We start from the raw sequence: 17,698 nt of genomic DNA, 5'->3' as shown, positions 1-17,698 counted from the left end.
ACACTATTCTCTTAACTTTATTTAGTGGAACCTGAAAATGTCTCCCAAATAGAAGCCGAGATCACTAGTAGTAATATGTACATTTGAAAACAACTATATTTTATGTAAAATCTATATTGTAAAGAATTTTTATGTAATTTTGGGGATCTTCTAAAGAAATAAAAACACAAAATATTAATTATGAGGCTAGTGAAAGATTATAGAAGTCTTATTTTCAGGGAGAATCCTGAGGTATAGTATCCATTTGTTTCATTATTCACTTGTCATTTGTTTCTGAATTTTGTACACTGCTTGCCACAGAAATTTTTTTGTGGTAGAAGATAATGATTTTTAAAAAATATCTCCAACTCCTTTAACCTATGCAATTTCTTTCCTGAAACTTACATAATTGTGTACTTGGTGTATTGTGAAACTTCCTGAATCATGATCAGTACACATAAGACTAAAGTTTGTGAAAAATAGATTAAAAGATAAGTTTATTTAGGTACAAAATTTTGAAATCTATCCATACTATTTTCACCATACACACATCCCCTGAACTGCCCGAAGCTCGTGCTGCAAAGAGGAAGAGATTAAAACAAGAGTGATTGGACAGTCCATGGTGAACACACCTAGAAAGTGCTCTTGTTCAAGATGCTCTGAATGTATTGGCACTTATACCTCTTGCCAGTTTCAGGATTGCTGTGATCCATATATTATATAAGGATATTAAGACACAGAGAGGTGGTTTTCCAAAGATATAATTAAAAATGTCTGGCCCCAGACCCCACCGTGCCTCCCTTGTTACTAAAGTCTAGTTGTTCTTCTGATTGAGATCACCTAAGCAACATAAGAATAAAAGTAGGACCAAAATGCAAGATTTGTCCTTTAGTCAAACTTGTTTGAGCTCATCTGCTTTCGTGTTTTTAGTTTAGATCTTCAGTTGTTCTAAATAGCAGAGACGTTTGAAAATTAAAGATGATAGTAACCAGTATTTGTCTTTTAGAGGCCTGTTGTGGAAGGCCTCTAAACAGAATGATCTGTTTGGAAAGATCGTGGAAGGAGAGACTCTTAGGGGCAGTTTGAAGAAGCAAATAGAAGTAGAAAAAGGTGGTGACTGCAATGGCCTGGTATTTGGAACTCTGATTGGAGGGCAGTTTCCATTTAAAAAAAAAATCTAACTTTTTTTTGCATTTTATTATTATTATTATCATTTTATGATACAGTTCCATAGGCTCCTGGCATTTCCCTTATGCCCTCCCCAATTCCCTCCCTCCTCACTGAGTTCCCCTATATCAGTACCGTAGTACAGTTCACCATACACAGTCATATGTCCATCATTGCGGGCATGGACAATGGCAGAGAGTCCAGAATCCTATTGTCAAGATATAGTGAACAGTTTCATTGTAAGTCCATCCTTGTCTGGAAGCAGAAATGCATACCACAATGCATCCTCAGATCTGGATGTTAGTCTCCATTTCGCAGCTACTGTACATCCCCTCAAATGAAAAGTCATAATACAAAATCAACAATAGAAAGAAAGATAGAAATTTACAATGCCATGAAGTTAAATGACATGTTACTTGATATGACAGTCTCCATTACACAGCTACTATGCATCCCCCTAAATGAAGAGCCACAAAACAAAAAACAACATCAGGGAGAAAAAAGAAATTAACAACACCATGAAGTTAAATAACATGCTACTAAATGACTAACGTGTAGCTGAAGAAATGAATATCAAGAACCTTCTTGGAGAAAATGATGTTACTGTATGATCTATGAGTCATTGAATGATTTAATCAGGAGAAAGTGTTTTGAAGAGATGAAACCAACAGAAAACAACAAAACCCACGTGATAAAGTTTCTGCTGATTTTTGTTGGTGAAGTGTGTCTCCTCGAGACAATAAACAGATGGGTTTTGTTTTTTAATCCAGTCTACTAATCTATGACGTTTGATTGAGCTGAAGCCAATTACATTCAGAGTTTAATATGTCTGGATGGTACTTTGGTCCTGTCATTTTAGGAATGGGTTTTTCATTGGTTTAGTCTTCTGATGTCATTTTACTGGGATGTTCTCCACTTTTGTCTTTGGTTTTGATAGGTGCTATTCCTCTTTGTCAAGAGAACATGTTGAAGTATCCTTTGTAGGGCAGGTTTGAAAGAGGAAAATTCTTTTTTAACTTTTCTTGACTGTGGAGGAATTTTATTTCATTTTCAAAGACAAAAGAAAGCTTTGCTAGGTATGTTATCCTGGGCCGACAATTTTTTTCTTTTAGAATCTGGAATATGTCACTCCATTCTCTTCTGGCCTGTAGAGTTTCCTGTGAGAGGTCTCCTGTGAGTTTAATTGGCATTTCTTTATATGTCAATTGATTTTTTTCACGTGCACATTTAAGGATCTTTTCCTTATGTTCAATTGAAGAGAGCTTGAAGATCATGTGTCTTGGTGAAGATCGCTTTTGATCAAGCCTGTTGGGAGTTCTGTGTCCCTCCTAGATGTTGTTTCCCACGTCTTTCTCTAGATTAAGGAAATTTTCCTTTATTATTTCATTAAATACATTTGGAAACTCAGCTTCTCTTTCTGCACCTTCTGGGACTCCCATAACTCTTGGATTTGGCCTCTTAATAGTGTCTTTCAATTCTTGAATCCTTTTTTTGGCCTGATCCAGCTCTGCTTCCAGCTTTTTGTTTGCTTCCCCCGGGTGATTAGAAATATCTTCCAATTCTGAGATTCTTTCTTCTGCCTCCTTCATTCTATTTTGGAGACTCTCCACTGTACTCTTAATTTGCTCTACTGCGTTCTTAATTTCTGATATACCAGCCTTGATTTGCTTTATTGCTTCCTTAAATTCTTTGAACTCTTGCATGAGCTTCTCATTGTTGATCAGAAGCTTTAAAATGAGTCTTACGGATTCTGTGTGCCCCATTTTCTCCATGTCTTCCTCAGTGAACTCTGAGGTTGGCATAGGGTTTTGCTCCTTTGCAGGGGAGTTTTCAGCAATATTCATTGTGCCTTTGTCTCTTCTTTTGCTCTTGGTCATTGTACTTCTGGTTAGCAGATTCTTCTCCTTGGGGCAGGTTTCTAAGCTGTGTCACCCACAGGGCTACAATGCGATTTTACCTGTTTCGGTTGGTACACAACTTTTTGCTTGCAGCCACTTGTGCCACAACCTCCAGCGAGTTTGGGTTTGGGTTCTTATGTCAGATTTCCACTGTGTTCTCCACAGCACCAGCTCCTGGCTCACCACTCTCCACCTCCTGTGATACCGTGCTGAGGCTGCACTGTTGTCTCTGCAACCTTTCTCCCACTTCTGGTTGGAGTAGTTCCCAGGATTAGAGAGACACCAGGTGTCCTATATAATTAGGTTGTTGGTGATGCTGATCTTGCCGGAACCTGTTGGACGTTAGGTCTGGGTGCCACACGGACCTATTTTGACTGGTACAATGCTACAGTCAGTATTATTTTCCTGTGGGACCAGTGTAATCCACAGAACTCAGTGAGTTCTCACGAGCTCAGCACATGCACAGTTCACTGTTGTCCCCTGCAGTCTTAAAGCTATTGCCACAGTGTACAAAATGGCACCTGACATACCACTACTACAGTTCTTGATCTGCTGGCTGTCAGATCTGAGGGCTACCCAGACCTGTCTGGGTGGAGCCTGTAGAATGCCACGTTGTTGCAGTTCACCTAGTCAGAAATGAGCTCACTCCCAACTCAGTGTATGCTCAGTCCTTTCTCTTGCCTTTGCCTCCTTTATATAAAATGGCGACCAGTTCAGTTCTAGGGGGCTGACTGGGCTATGAAATCCACCCTGTTCTTGCACTGCCTCTCTGGGATCTGCTGCTCTGTCTCTGCTCCTGGTCAAATCAAACGGACCAACAGGATGGACAGTTCTTTGTCTGGGTTTACCTCCCAAGCTCGCAGTGGAAGTCCCTTCCCACCTGGTTGCTGGTGGAGTTCTGGCTGCTGGTGGAGTTCAGATCACTGTTAACTGAATGCTGCTGGAGTATCAGTCACTGCAACACCACGCTGTTGTGCCCGCTGCTTTCCTGTGTCTGTCAGTCTCCAGGTACCCCTCCGCTGTTGTTCTGTCCTCCTCTTTCCTGGGGTATGTCCTCTCTGCTTCATCCTAATTGTTTTCCTGTCCGTTTAAGCGTGCCCTTACCCTATTCCGCCATCTTGATTCTCCTAACTTTTTCTTTTTAAGATTTATCTATTTTTATTGGAAAGGCAGATCAGATTGTGGAGAGACGGAGAGACAGACCGAAGAATTTTCCATACACTTTGTCTACTCCCCAAATGGTCACGATGGCTGCAGTTGAATTAATCCAAAGCCAGGAGCTAGAAATGTTTTCCGAACGAGTCTGTCATGCAGATACATGATCCCTAGACTTTAAGCCATCCTCTACTCTTTCTCAAGCCAGAAGCAGGTAGTTGAATCAGAATTGGAATAGCAGGGACATGAATTAGCATCCATATCATGTCCTGATGCTTACAAGGTAAAGATTTTGCTATTGACTTGAAACCCTAAGCATTTCTTTATGAACCAATGACCTGAAGATCTTCTAAAATCTATAACCCTAAACCTAGAAACGCTGCATTGTCAAAAGAAGGGGATTAAGCTAGATTTGTTTAAAGAATTATTTGAATTTTAGATCCTATGAGGATTAGTTACCCGTGTTCTATTACGCATAATTAGGTGTGAAATAGCTGTATTTATTCATATGGTTTTGGTTGTGAACATGTGGCTTCTACAGCAGAACATGTTGTTATCTATTTAAATAATCATTTTGACTTTCCTTTGCTCCAATTCTTATCCCTGGGCAATAGTTGGGATGAAGATGTGATCTTCCATTTGCTGAAGTTTGCACCACAGGGAACAAATTAAAATAAATAGATAAGTCTTGGCATTAATCGAGGAGTATGGTAACCACCTTCTCCATACTCTTTCTCACTCTTACGAAAGAATTCTGTGTTCTTACTGTTTGCAAATATAAACAATTGTCTGCAAGGGGGCATGTGAAACATGCTTCTGCTGCTTTATAACTTGTGTATTGTCCTTGTGGTCTGAGGTCTCATTCCCCTCTTAAAGCGTGTACCAGTGTGTACTTGAATGATCGCTCAGTGTATTTTCCATGATCCGTTCTTTCATGCAAGTTCAAGTCGTATAACATTACATTAGAAATTTGGGCCTGTCGGGATAGCGTAATGGTTAAGATCCTTGCCTTGAATGTGCCAAGATCCCATATGGGCGCCGGTTCTAATCCCGGCAGCCCCACTTCCCATCCAGCTCCCTGCTTGTGGCCTGGGAAAGCAGTCGAGGATGGCCCAAAGCCTTGGGACCCTGCACCCATGTGGGAGACATGGAAAGAAATTCCTGGCTCCTGGCTTCGGATCGGCGCAGCACTGGCAGTTGCAGTCCCTTGGAGAGTGGAATCATCAGACAGAAGATCTTCCTCTCTGTCTCTCCTCCTCTCTGTATATCTGACTTTGTAATAAAAATAAATAAATCTTAAAAAAATAACATTAGAAATTCCTAACTGTACAAAAACATAATAAAAGACCCTTTTCTCTGTATTCCCGCAAAGCTCTACTTTACAAAGCTATGTGTCCAAGATTGTTTGATATGCTGAGTAAGAACTTAACATGTTGGAGGAAATATAGATCCCTGCGATCTGCAGCAGGTATGATAACAAAGAACCTCTGAAAGTGGAGTCCTGGGGTCTGAGTCTCTGGCTCGTTTCCCAGAAGCATCTCATGCCCTGTAGTTAGTTGCCCCTGCGAGCCTTTCTTACAGATTTTCCAGTTCTCTGTTTTGTTCTCAGAGGTAGATCATCTATGTAGCACTCACTGATTTACTTGGCCATGTGTAGAGCTTTATGAAATAATGAATTGTAATAGTCTTGCCAGAAGAGTTTATGAGTGTCATTTAAAAATAAAGACTGACATTTTTTATTTCTCGGGTAATCACTCTTTTTTGAAATATACAAAGATGATGATAAAAATAGCTTTCATTAGTGAAAGCACTAAATAATAGAGGTAGAATCGCAAGACTTCCAGTGTTAGATTTCTGTGTTTTAAAAATGCAATCAAGGATCTATAAATGTGATCCTCAGATTTCAAAAAGGCTTGTACTTCATTTAAAGAATATGCTTTAACAATTACAATCCAAGCCAATGCTAAAATCTTATTAGCAGGATTGTATTAATATGTGGGAATCTCTATCTCTAGTCAGAATTAGAAGGAAAACTTGGGGAAACTACTGAACTTTAAGGTTGGCGTCATTTAACATATGCAAATTTATTTTGATGCACTAATTATATTTATTTCTTTGTTGCTATAGAAGATGATGCAACAGAGAATTTGAAATACCATGTTTTTGAAAATATTTTCCTAAATTATTTGCGGTATTTTTGTCATGCCCTTTTCTCAGCAATTTTGCTGGATTAATAAATTAAATATGCAGGTATTTCTTTGGTATCTAATATGATCTGGATGAAGTACTAAGTTCATTGAGTTATGCAACTTAAACATAATTACAAACTTAAGCAAGATAAGTTTCAGGAGAAAGGTAGTTGGGTTGAGGGAAAATGGTTATTGGAAAGTAATGAAATGAGTGTCATGAGTAATAAACTATGCTTTATACTGAAATATTGGAGAAAATAAAGATGTAGCTAGGTTAAGTAGGATTGAAGCAAATTTGTAGTTGGCAAGATTTCATAGTTGCTTCTGGCCTGAGGACACAGAGTCAGTAAAGTTGTCGAAACGTAACACGGAAGAACTGTGACCAGAGTGATAGAGCTAGAGCCCAACATAGATGATCACTAAAACCTACATAGAGTACTTCAGTTAAGGTAGTGGTAAAAAAATTTTTCCCCTGCTGAGATTATGGGAAAGAAGTTAGGACATTCTCATTCCCCTAATAATTATTGGTTTTGTTTTCTGTTCTGTAAAGATGAAGCAAACCTGTCTACTGATAGTGAAAGAGGTAGGCTTTGTATAGAGAGTAGAATGAAGATTCTCAGTCACTTGTATGGGTTTGGAGCAGTGCTGATTAGGGACAAGTATAAAGGATTGTGTTGAAAAGGACGAGAACAGTATATATTTTTCATGATGGGAATTCAGTGGTCATACAGATGTTAGGACCCATAGTTTCTCAGCAAAGGTGGAAAATGATCAATGATGATGCATGTTCCAAGACTGCGCCTTATCAGGATGGGTGTGGCAGAGCTGGTGGAGTGGACTGTCCCACACGAAACTGAGGATGGAAAGGCAGGCAGGCAGGGAGAGTGTATGCTACACTGAGAGGAAGGAACTGAGGGAAGAGGTTCATGGATCTGAGAGATTTCATAGTCCTGTACAAAGCAGCAGAGTTGTAAATTACAAGAAAAAGAGAAGGATTTCAAAGGTAGACTACTTTCCTTTTGAATATTTGCCCTTGTAACAATTTTGTTGCTGTTGTCATTAGCATCTATTTCATTTTTGAAAAAAAATTTTGATATATCATAGTTTTACATGTTTGTGTGGTATTTCAGTAAATTTGAGGGAGCTTCACGAAGTTTGTGGGAAACTGTAATTAAAAGCTAAATTTAGTTTACTGAATGAGAATTTCGAAGTTTGCATATGGCTTTTCCGTCTAAGCTTCCTGATATGCATTGCCTATGAGCATTTTTTAGTGAGTCATCTATTTGAAAGTCTCAATTATGGAGAGAGAGAGAATGAGAGGAAGGAAGAGACACACAGAGAGAAAGGGTGTGAGAGAGGGGGAAAAGAGAGAGAGAGAGGAAGAGAGAGAGAGATATCTCTTCCATCTACTGATTGATTCCACAAATGGCTACAATGGCTAGATTTGTCTGGCCCAAAACTAGGAGCCAAAAGATTCTTCTGGGTCTCCAAGGCTTCAGGCCATTTGTACTGTTCTTCCAGGCACATAATCAGGGACCTGATCAGCAGTGGAACAACTGGGACACAAACCACAAGCCAGAATCCATAATGTATGCCCACTGGGGTAGCTTTATTGGCAATACCATAGCACCACCTGTGAACTTTTTGGAAATAAATGATATTCATTTCATCCAGGTATCTTTAAATTCCATTTCTGTAAATGTTATTAAGTTACATTGAATAATGTGAATTAAGCAAGTTAGGGGAATTGATATATTCATTACCCAAAATATTATCTCTTAGTGTTTGGAACATTCAGGATCTGCTTTGTTTTGTTTTGCACAATTAATCATTTTTATTATGGTAAAGAGAACAGATTTCATGTATTCTGTAGGTACAATTCCAAGAAGACCTCCTACTCCTTCCTCAGTTTGCTTCCCTCCTTCCCTTTTCTTCAGTTTTTGCAAAGATGTGATTTTAATCCACTCTACATTCACAGGATTAATTCACCATAACCATAATATTCAGCAAGTTAAAAGTAGGGAGAGACCACAGTTCCTCAAGAGAATAAATAAGGGCGAAAAACAATCACATCACAAACTGTTTTCATTCCTATACATTCTTTGTGTCCTACACTAACTGCCACATACCAGAGAAAGCATATATTTCTTTTATGTTACTTTCGCTGTTCATCATAGCTGTCCTTCTGTTCTGTAGAGCACTAGAAATTATTTCTTTTGTTTTTATATCTTTCTATTCCTTACCGATTCTTTTATTCCTTTCCGTTTCCCCCACACTTCTCAGACTGTAAAGCACTGCTGACCAGTGGCTTTATGACATCCATTTTCTTTTTTTTTTTTTAAAGATTTATTTATCTTTATTAGAAAGGCTGATATACTGAGAGGAGGAAAGACAGAGAGGAGGATCTTCTGTCCAATAGTTCACTCCCCAAGCAGCCGCAACGGCTGGAGCTGTGCGAATCCAAAGCCAGGAGCCAGGAGCTCTTCTGGATCTCCCACATGGGTGCAGGGTCCCAAAGCTTTGGGCTGTCCTCAACTGCTGACCCAGGCCACAAGAAGGGAGCTGGATGGGAAGCTGGGCTGCTTGGATTGGAACTGCTGACCATATGGGATCCTGGTGCGTGCTAGGCGAGGGCTTTAACCACTGTGCTATCGCGCTGGGCCCTGGCATCCATTTTCTTAACTTGTGCAAATGAGTAAGACCATATGGTATTTCTCTACCTGACTTACTTACCATAATAACCTTTCTATATGTTGCCACAAATGACAGGATTTTGTTCTGTTTTTGATCAAATACAGTTTCTTTGTGCATTCATGCCACATTTTCTGTGGTGACCCTTTGATCACCATTTGCGTTGATTTCATATCTTGGCTATTATCAGCTACAGTAGAAGTGGAAGATACACGTTTCTTTAACTTACTGGTTTTATTACTTTTGTGTAGATGGCATGTAATGGCCTTGCAGGTTGTCGTGTGGTAGGTCTGCTTCTCCATTTGCAGGAAACTTTATAGTCTTTTCCATAATGTGTGCTTTGATGTTCAAAGTAACACTTTGTGAGAGTTTCCCTTTACTTGGCATTCCTACTAGCATTTCTTGTTTTTCTGTTTTTTTTTTTTTTAAGATTTATTCATTTTATTACAGCCAGATATACAGAGAGGAGGAGAGACAGAGAGGAAGATCTTCCATCCGATGGTTCACTCCCCAGGTGAGCCGCAAAGGGCCGATGCGCGCCGATCCAAAGCCGGGAACCTGGAACCTCTTCCGGGTCTCCCACATGGGTGCAGTGTCCCAATGCATTGGGCCGTCCTCGACTGCTTTCCCAGGCCACAAGCAGAGAGCTGGATGGGAAGTGGATCTGCCAGGATTAGAACCGGCGCCCATATGGGATCCCGGGGCTTTCAAGGCGAGGACTTTAGCCACTAGGCCATGCCGCCGGGCCCGTTTTTCTGTTTTTGATAATATCTGTTCTAACTGGTATGATTTAGTAGCTCATTATAGGTTTGACTTGCATTTCTGTAATGATTAATGATGTTGAACATCTTTTCATATAATTCCTAGCCATTTGTATATGTATTTTTAAGAGATGTCAGATCATTTGCCTATTTTGAACTGTTTTTTTTTTTTTTACTATTAAGGCTTTTCTTTTTTCCTTCTTCTGTCATTCCTTTCTCTCTCTTTCTCTTTTCTTGTTTCCTACCTTCATTCCTTCCTCTCTATTTCTCTTTCTCTTTCCTTCTTTGTTTTTTTTTCCTTCCTTTGTTCCTTCTTTCTTCTCTCTTTATTTCTTGAGTGCCTCATAAATTGTGTGTGTTAATCCCTTATCAGTTGCAAATATATTCCTCATTCTGTAGGTTGTCTTTTCATTCTGTTGATTACTTCCTTTATGATGCGAAATGTTTTTAGTTTGACTTCTTTAATAAGTTTTTCTTTTATTGTCTGTACTTATGGGATTTATCCAAAAAAATCTTTTACCAGAAAAATGTCCTAATGTGTTCCCCTTTAGTTTCATCCAGTACTTTTGTAGCTTTGAACCTTACATTTAAGTTGTTGGTCTATTTTGTGCTAATTTTCGGTATAGTAAGATACATAGGAATCAAGTTTAATGCTGCATATGGATTCTAGTAATCTCCATGCCTTTTGTTTAAGAGATTTTTTACTGTCTGATATACATTGCTCACATGTACTGGAAAGATAGAGACAAAATTAAGGAAGATGAACCGAACTTGGGTTAAGTGGGAACAATGGTGTTTAGTATTCCTAAAGATATGATGCACGGGGCCAGGCATGATAATGTAGCAGTTAAGGTCCTTGCCTTGAACGCCCCGGAATCCCATACGAGCACTGGTTCTAATCCCGGCGGCCCTGCTTCCCATCCAGCTCCCTGCCTGTGGCCTGGGAATACAATCGAAGACAGCCCAAAGCTCTGGGAGACCTAGAGGAACTTCCTGGCTCCTGGCTTTGGATTGGCTCAGCTCGAGCCATTGCAGCCGCTAGGGGAGTGAACCATTGGGCGGAAGATCTTCCTCTCTGTCTCTGCTCCTCTCTATATATCAGCCTTTCCAATAAAAATAAATAAATCTTTTAAAAAAGATGATGCACATTTTCTAAAGTTGTAATAAAATTGTACTCATTCATTGACTATTTAAAAAAAAACTTCTGATCTTAGAACTAAGAATAAAGTATTCAGTTCAGTTGACTTTCAGTGTTTCTTCTCCATTTTCTGCTGTGTTCTTCCAGTTGTGAGTAATTTTTTCCTACTTGAGTTTTTCAAGATTTATTTATTAAGATTTTTAAATCTTTTTTTATTGTGGAAGTTAGATATGCAGAGAGGAGGAAAGACAGAGAGGAAGATCTTCCATCTGGTGATTCACTTTCTAAGAGGCCACAGCAGCTGCAGGTGAGCTAATCAGAAGCCAGGAACCAAGAGCCTCTTCTGGGTCTGCCATTTGGATGCAGGGTCCAAGACTTTGGGTCATCCTCAACTGCTTTCCCAGGAAACAGGCAGGGAGCTAGATGGGAAGCAGGGCCTCCAGGATTAGAATCAGTGGCCATATGACTTCCCAGTGTGCTCAAAGCAAGGACGTTAGCTGCCAGGCTACCACACTGGTCCCTCAAATTTATTTTTGTTTAAAAGTTAGAGTTACAGGGCCCAGCACCATGGCCTAGTGGCTAAAGTCCTTGCCTTGAACATTCTGGGATTCCATGTGGGTGCCAGTTCTAACCCCAGCAGCCCTGCTTCCCATCCACCTTCCTGCTTGTGGCCTGGGAAATCAGTCATGGATGGCCCAAAGCCTTGGGATCTTGCACCCGCATGGGAGACCTGGGGGTAGCTCCTGGCTCCTGGCTTTGGATTGATGCAGCACTGGCCATTGTAGTCACAGAAGATCTTCCTCTTTGTTTCTCCTCCTCTCTGTATATCTGACTTTCCAATACAAATAAATCTTAAAAAAAAATTAGAGTTACTGAAAGAGATGGAGTGAAGAAAAGAGAGAGAGGGAGAGGTTGAGAGAAAGAGAGGGATATGTTTCAACAACTGGTTCACTCTCCAAGTTATTGCAACAGCCGTGGCTAGGCCAGGTAGAAGCCAAGAACCTAGAACTCTGAGTGTCCCACACGAATAACAGAAGCCTAAGTCCTTGAACCATCCTCTGCTGCTTTCTTGGCACATGAGCATGAAGCTGGATAGGAAGTGGAACAGCCAGAACTCTAACGTTGCTCATTTGGGTTCTCAAGGTTATAGGCAGCAATTTAACGATTTGCACTGCAACACCGGCCATATGTGTGATTCTAAAATACATGGGTTGACGCCCATAATTATTGGTTCAAAATGTAGTTTAGAAATATGAGTTATTTTTCTATAATGTCTCAGTTCTTTTGTAGAAACAATTCTGAAGTTAAAATGAAAGAAGAACATTTATTAAAGCTGTTAAGTGTTTACTCACAGTCTACTTTAGTGATATAGTTAGTAGTATTAGTCACAATCCATCACAATAAAACTGTAGCAAAATTTTATTACCTTTTAAGCTAGCAAAAATTATGCTACAAATCTTAATATCTTAATTATTAATTAATAACTAATTGAATTATATATAATTACCAGCCTAGGCTCAATCCATTTTGCTGACTGAGAAGCAGTACATACCAGGGTCATGCAGACACTGGGAAAAAGTATACATTCTCAATTAATATAAAGCATCTGAATGATGTCATAACATTCAACAGATAGTGGAGAAGTAATGTTATGGATGGAGAATGGACTGTGGCAGTCGTTCAATTGAAAAAGTGATGGGCAATAGACTCTAAGAGCATCTTCTTACCTTGTCAGTCATAAGCATTTTATTGGTATATATTATGCTGTACATATTGTGCTAGGTACTTCAGATTTTTAAAAATCACTTTGGAAGTTCATTATTCCAAGACAAAGCTAATCCTGCAATCATAAGGCAGCATTATACACACAGTTATGAGGGCAGGTTAGTGTTTTCAGGAACTTGGGGTAGAGACATGGTTATGTAGACTTCCATTGTTTTTCTGAAAGTCTTCTAAAAACAATAAGGGAAATGGAGAACAAAAATGCAACCTAACTATATAGGACACCTGGTGTCTCCCTAATCCTGGGACCTGCTCCAACCGAAAGTGGGAGAAAGGTTGTTCAGAAAACAGTGCAGCCTCAGCACGGTAGCACAGGAGGTGGAAAGTGGTGAGCTAGGAGTTGGAATGTGTAAAGGAATCATGAGTAGAATGAACCTTTTAAAGATTTTATTTTTATTTTAGTTATTTATTTTTAAGATGTCTTTTATTATTTTCCATGACGTAGTTTTGTAGGTACAGAGATTCCCCCATTTCTTCCCCTCTCCTTCCATTCTCCTTCCCCTCCCGCTGTTCTCCCCAATCTTACTACTTACAGTTTCAACCTTCTGCTCTCTATGTGCACCAAGGCATTGTAGGTATAGACATATATTCAGCTAGAGGAACTAATGGAGACTAGCATACTGAGAAGTGAAGGTATGTTGTAATATATACATCTTTATTCCCCCCCAAAAAAGAAGGATTCACAAAGAAACTGTTAAATATAGTATGACAATAGGATACTGGAAAATACCATTGTCTATACCTATAATGCGAAGATTTATTTAATTTTACTTGAGTTACAGAAAGAATGTCAGAGATCTTCCTTCTGCTGGTTTACTCCCCAAATCCTTACAAGGGTCAGAGCTGAAGTGATCCAAAGCCAGAAGCCAGGAGCCAGGAGCCAGGAGCCAGGAGCCAGTAGCCAGGAAAATTGTTTGGGTCTCCTACATGCATGTGGAGGCCCAAGGACTTGAGCAGCCTTCCACTGACTTCCCAGGCTGTAAGCATGGAGCTGGATTGGGGAAATGAGGCAATCATAACCTGAACTGGATCCCATATGGGCTGCTGACACCACAGGAGCAGTTTAGCCTAAGACTTGGTGCTACCCACAGATGCACTTTTTAAGTAAATTTTTTTTTCATGAAAAAGGTGACATTTGAAGTAACAAATTACAAATATGAAACTTCATGTAGGAACAAACGTATTAGAAATACTCAACAGTAATACAGAACCTAGTAAAACCATAGAGAAAAATTGCAAAGCAAAATGCAAATCTCTTTGCCCAGCAGTCACTGAAACCAAGCCAGTTGTAGGTACAAATCCAGTTTGACGTTAAACTTTGCTGCAAAAAATCCAACTCCAGGTGACAGCAAAAGAAGAACTACTCAAGGAAACTTAGTGCAAACCAAGATGTCTATATTTGCTTTTCTTTTACCAAAAGCTTACAAATAGTTTTAAAATGTAGAAAATTCAGGAAATACTCTGATGATTTCTTCTTGAGGAAAACACTAGAGATCAAACATTAATCTTGCAGCAATGTGTGAAAATTCTACAAAAGAGGACCTGAAATAGTTATTAATTGTTTTCAATTTTAGAAATGAAATTAAAACATGTAACATTAGGCTGCCTGTGCCCTGACAATGTAGAAATAATTCAGTTACAAAACAAGGAAGTCAAAGGCCAAAGAGCCGACAGTTTAATGCTTTCTTCACCCGAGTGTTAGAGGAGACTGAGACATATGCAGGTGTGAAAATTCCACCTGCTTCGTGGAACTTAGACACTGAGAAACATCGTGCTAGTGTCAGGCATCAGGCAATGCAAGAAATGTGCAAAACAAATGTTGATAATGTTCACGGAAACAGATTCTATCCAAAGATGTAAGTGAGAGTATTTTGGAAAGTTAGTGCCATGGAGGTCACGAAGAAAAAAGGAAATGAAATGTCTTGTGAATACAAGGGAGAGATCATTACATATGTAGTGTGTTCTCTTAATATTTACATACATTAACAAGAGAATTGTAATGTAATAATTACGATGAATTTTCTGTGACACTGAAAATCTATGCTAAGAATACATTTCTTAAAGATAATGATAATAATAAAAAAGGATCAGCGATCTGGTGTAGCACTTCAAGCCATCTCCTTGAGCACAGGCCTCCAATATAGGCAACGTTTCAGGTCCTGGTTGCTTTACTTCCAATCTAACTTCCTGCTAATGAGACTGGAAAATTCATACATGATAGCCCAAGTATTTGGGCCCCTTTGCCTACATTGGAGACCCGGAAGAAGCTCCTGGCTTTACCTGTCCCAACCCTAGCCACTTCAGCCATTTGGAGAGTAAGGCAGAGGATGGAACACCTTTCTCTCAGTCTCTCAGATTCTCCTTCTCTCTCTGTCTCTTTATCTGTAATTCTGCCTTCAATCAAATAAACCTTTAAAATAAAATAGATCATACAGTAGCACCATTTTCTCCAAGAAGGTTTTTGTATCCTGTTTTATTTCTTCATCGACGCATTGGTCATTCTGTAGCATGTTGTTTAACTCCATGGTGCTGTAATTTTTAAAAAACTTTATTCCTGTTATTGGTTTTGTTTCATGGCTGTTTATTTAAGGAAATGTATAGTAACGGCATAATAGAGGCTTATATATCCAGATGTGAAGATGCGGTGCAGTATGCATCTCTGCTTCCAAATCAAAGGACTCCCAGTGAGACCACTGGATGTAGCTTGACAATAGGATACTGGACTATCTGCCATTGTCCATACTGGCAATGTCGGGACACACTTGACTAGCAGGTCGATGGACTTATGATTGCTTACGAAGGACGATACTATTGTAATATTGTGGGGGAAGTCAGTTGGGAGGAGGGAATTTTGGGAGAAGGTAAGGGAAATCCCAGACCCTATGAAATTGTATCATAAAATTAAAAATAAAATAGAAGGGAAAAATAAAATAATAGAAATAAAGCAAAACATTTTTAAATGCTTGAAAGGATAATAAAATGCAAGAGAAAGAAGCAAGAATGAACTAATACTGTATATAATTACACGTTCACATATATGGTATCTTATGGTAAGATTAAGGAGTTGAACTTAACTCCAGTAAAGGATAAAGAACTTCAGATCTTATCACAAAGTGAAGACCAAAGTCTGTAGTTTCTACAAGTCATATACAAATGTAAGTGTTAATTTTGAAAGGTTCAAACGTTATTTCAGACAATACACATGAAGAAAATACAAGTCCGGTCTAATAGACAGAATGAGAACTGAAGGAAAAACATTAAATTGAGCAAACATGGGCACTTTGTTAGGCTGAAAGCTTCAGTACATGATAAAGATTATCAAGTACAGATATTTTGTATCTGTTCTGTAGTGTCAAGTTCCATTAAACAAAACCCACATGATGAATGGCAAAAGATCCAAACATACTAGAGATAAGAATTTTTTTGTTCTCAGACTGAGAATACCTAAACCATCAGTGATCATATACAATTTAGATGTGTATCTAACCTTATACTCTCAGCAGTAATGAATTACGTTTCTTTTCAAATTATCTTAGATTGTTTACAAGAATAATTATATTCTAGGGTCACTTTACACTTCTAGCATGAGTTATATATTGGGAGGCACCAGGGATGGCTCATGTGGTTGGGTTCTTGGCACTTGCTTTTAAAGTAAAAATTCTCTTGAAAGATCAACAAGAAAGTGTAGAAGTAGTTGCTTACTAGTAGAATATAAACTGGGCAAATGGAGAATGTGGTGATAAGGAGAATACTTTTTGATATTCTTTAAAAATGTATGTTTTTCCTTGTGAATGTGCTATCTGTATAAATATAGATGCCACAGGAAATAGAAGATAAAAATCTAAACTGAGAAGTAAAGAATGAGTGGAGTTTGATTGATTTGGCAGATTGGAAAGGTCATTCCAGGACAAGAATTGGATGATAGGAAAGGATAGTAACCCACACATCAGTTTGTGGAGTAGTAAACACAGTTGTCATTGACATAAATGAGTGCTTGGAAAAGGTGATGGAAGAAGGGTAGGAATTAGGCCAGAAAAGGCACTCAGAAAGCCAGATGCCGCCTTTGGAAACCGGCTGTGTGTCATGTTAAGTTCTAGCATGTTCCATTCAATAAAATTGAATACCTACATGACATTTCTTGTTTTGGTGCTGCATAAAGGAAACTCATCCTTCTAGGCTAGTGGTTGTCAATCCTGTGTGTTGAAAACACTTGGCAAACATCGGAAATACTGATGCCAAATCCTATTTCACACAATCAAATTTTAATTAGACTTCATGTTAATAGTTTCTAAGAGGGTTGTTAACATTCGCATAGAAAATTAATATACACTTTACTACTTTCTTCTTCACTCCTCCATCTTATTTTACCAATAATAATAATATGGTATAGAAAGTGTTTGTGGCATAGCTGTAAAAAACTGCTGGACTAAAACCAAGAAAGGAGAAAATTGAAAGTGTTTCAAGCAAGAGATTATACAGACTGCTAAAAAGAGCAGTGAACACAAAGATGATGAAAATTATGAAGGAAAGCATTGTGAATTTAAAAGATTTTCATTTCAGAAATGCACAGGACTTGATCACTGGTTAGATATGTGGGGCTGAGCTTATTGGTGAGCCTAGTATAACTGAAGCTTCTGGTTTAAAAGTTTGGATATTTGATGTCATTCATGAAGAGTGGAAACGCATCGGGAAATATAAGTTAGGGCAGGTCCAGAGGCAGAGGTGAAATTATGGATTTGATTTTGAAGAGTTGCAGTAAAGATACCTGCAGCTGAAAAAATACCAGTAAGGAACATTTGGATCTCAGCACAGAGAAAAAGACAATTTTAAAACCTGCACTGAATGGCCTTCCACATCAGAAAATATTTCAGCAAAGACTAGATCCAAACTTAACAAAAGCCAGGACTCCAGTTTATAGGGTAGAACACGAGAAGAACA

At 38.8% G+C, this 17,698-nt stretch overlaps 1 protein-coding gene across 1 annotated transcript in view; it reads left to right on the top strand.

Moving 5' to 3' along the window:
* The window catches only part of MORC1 (MORC family CW-type zinc finger 1), a 170,374-nt gene that overhangs the window by 98,724 nt on the left and 53,952 nt on the right, over positions 1–17,698 (top strand). The gene's annotated exons all lie outside the window — the stretch shown is intronic.

Source organism: Ochotona princeps, chromosome 3, assembly GCF_030435755.1.
Source record: "Ochotona princeps isolate mOchPri1 chromosome 3, mOchPri1.hap1, whole genome shotgun sequence".
NCBI lineage: Eukaryota > Metazoa > Chordata > Mammalia > Lagomorpha > Ochotonidae > Ochotona > Ochotona princeps.
Note: the sequence above shows the minus strand (reverse complement) of the source record. Positions and strands in the feature narration are given on the sequence as shown.